Raw genomic sequence first — 2,500 nt, 5'->3', positions numbered from 1 at the left:
GTCTGGTAGGACCAGGCTAGTGGACCAGAGTCTGGTAGGACCAGGCTAGTGGACCAGAGTCTGGTAGGACCAGGCTAGTGGACCAGAGTCTGGTAGGACCAAGCTAGTGTACCAGAGTCTGGTAGGACCAGGCTAGTGGACCAGAGTCTGGTAGGACCAAGCTAGTGTACCAGAGTCTGGTAGGACCAGGCTAGTGGACCAGAGTCTGGTAGGACCAGGCTAGTGTACCAGAGTCTGGTAGGACCAGGCTAATGTACCAGAGTCTGGTAGGACCAGGCTAATGTACCAGAGTCTGGTAGGACCAGGCTAGTGTACCAGAGTCTGGTAGGACCAGGCTAATGTACCAGAGTCTGGTAGGACCAGGCTAATGTACCAGAGTCTGGTAGGACCAGGCTAGTGTACCAGAGTCTGGTAGGACCAGGCTAGTGGACCAGAGTCTGGTAGGACCAGGCTAATGTACCAGAGTCTGGTAGGACCAGGCTAGTGTACCAGAGTCTGGTAGGACCAGGCTAGTGTACCAGAGTCTGGTAGGACCAGGCTAGTGGACCAGAGTCTGGTAGGACCAGGCTAGTGTACCAGAGTCTGGTAGGACCAGGCTAGTGTACCAGAGTCTGGTAGGACCAGGCTAGTGGACCAGAGTCTGGTAGGACCAGGCTAGTGGACCAGAGTCTGGTAGGACCAGGCTAATGTTCTCCCACTGCATGTTCTGTTGATCAGTTACTGTCAGCTCAACTATTTCATTTCAAGACAGTAACCGTACTAGAAGTAAGAAAGGCCTTGAAAGATCTAGATCCAAAAAAATCATCAGGTCCAGACAAATTGGAACCATATTTTCTGAAAATAGCTGCAGATTTGATAGTCTATCCAGTTGCATATTTAATTAACCTTTCTTTAGCCACAAATCAAGTACCAGCCATCTGGAAATCTGCCAATGTTCTCCCCCTTCACAAAGGTGGTGATCCTGCAAACATAAATAACTATAGGCCTATTTCTAAATTGTCAGTATTAGCTAAATTAATGGAATCAGTCATCAGCATGCAATTTAAAGACTATTTAATTAATAAAAATACCCTGAATGAATTCCAATCTGGATTTAGGAAACAACATATTATAATAACAGCTGTTTCAAAAGTTGTAAATGATCTGGTCAAAATCTTAGACAATGGGCAGCACTGTGCACTAGAGCCCTGCGCGGGACTGTTTTCTTCATCCCGCTCCCGGCGAATTCCTGACCATTACCGCCCGCACCCGCAACGTGTGTGTTACACTCCCGCAATGTGTACGTCCACTCCCGCCCGCACCCGCAAAACTCTGAGAATTTATGCCCGCACAATAATAGAGATGCATTGATGTTATGTCTTCTCCCGTCCCGCATGAGAAAACACGTCATTTTATAGGTTAATAGGGAGAAGATGAAGGCAAAGAAGGCAGGTGCTTGCTGCTGTTAGACGGGGAGGAAGGAGCAGAAGGAGAGGGGGAGGAAGGAGCCGAGGATGAGGGAGAGAGGGGGAGGAGCCGAGGATGAGGGAGAGAGGAGAGGGAGAGAGGGGGAGGAAGGAGCCGAGGATGAGGGAGAGAGGGGGAGGAAGGAGCCGAGGATGAGGGAGAGAGGGGGAGGAAGGAGCCGAGGATGAGGGTGGACGGAGCCTTGGCTCGGAGCTCCCCCGTCCTGGGAGGCTCAGACACGCTGGTGTCTGCTCATAGATGGCCTATACAGTATATACTCAGTCAGTATATATGTATATCTATGGTTTCTGCTGGCGTGGGGGGGTTCCAGGATACATCCCGATCCCGCAGTGTTTTTTTAGCCGCCCGCTCCCGCCCGCAGCAAAGTTAAAACCGCCTGCTCCTGCGAGATTTGCGTTGGGTCCCGCGGGACCCGGCGGGACCCAATCCCAATGCAGCCCTCTAGTGTGCAGCACTGTTTATCAGGGGTGTGCATTGGCACTGCCCTCACAATTCGATTACGATTCACCAGGTAACAATTCAATTCGATTCTACGATGCATTGCGATGCATCAAAATTCTACTGCACACAACAAGGCAAATTTTTCATCAGTCATGATGCAATACAAGCAGTCAGATATTGAACAACAGATTTCATTGGCTGCTATGTGTGCATTTTCACTCTCCTGTATCTTTTGACATAAATGTCATTAAATAAAATAAAATGGAATGGTACAGGGTATTAGATATGGCATTTTCAAACCTGAAAAAGAAAACATAAATCACTGCTTTCAGTGCTTAGAATGAGTGATTTGTTGTTGTTGTTGTTGAAGCCAACTCAGGATGCCAACGATCAACATGGTTCCTGAAGTTAGTTGTATTGCCAACGTGCTTGATTTTAGTGTGGCAGGTTTTACACACCGCCTAAGTCTTGTCTAGTTTCCCATTAACTTCGTAGAATCCGAAATGTGCCCAGAAATCCGCTTTCCAAGCTTTGGGTGCGTTTTTAATTACCCGTCTATCGCGGTCATCTCCCTCCGCCTCAGCCATCTTGA

The 2,500-nt window shown here is 48.6% G+C and overlaps 1 protein-coding gene across 4 annotated transcripts in view; it reads left to right on the top strand.

Moving 5' to 3' along the window:
• Positions 1–2,500, top strand: part of ninl (ninein-like) — a 71,170-nt gene that overhangs the window by 36,645 nt on the left and 32,025 nt on the right. The window lies entirely within an intron of this gene.

Source organism: Sander lucioperca, chromosome 15 (genome assembly GCF_008315115.2).
Source record: "Sander lucioperca isolate FBNREF2018 chromosome 15, SLUC_FBN_1.2, whole genome shotgun sequence".
Taxonomy (NCBI): domain Eukaryota; kingdom Metazoa; phylum Chordata; class Actinopteri; order Perciformes; family Percidae; genus Sander; species Sander lucioperca.
This window is presented reverse-complemented; position numbering and strand designations above follow the sequence as displayed.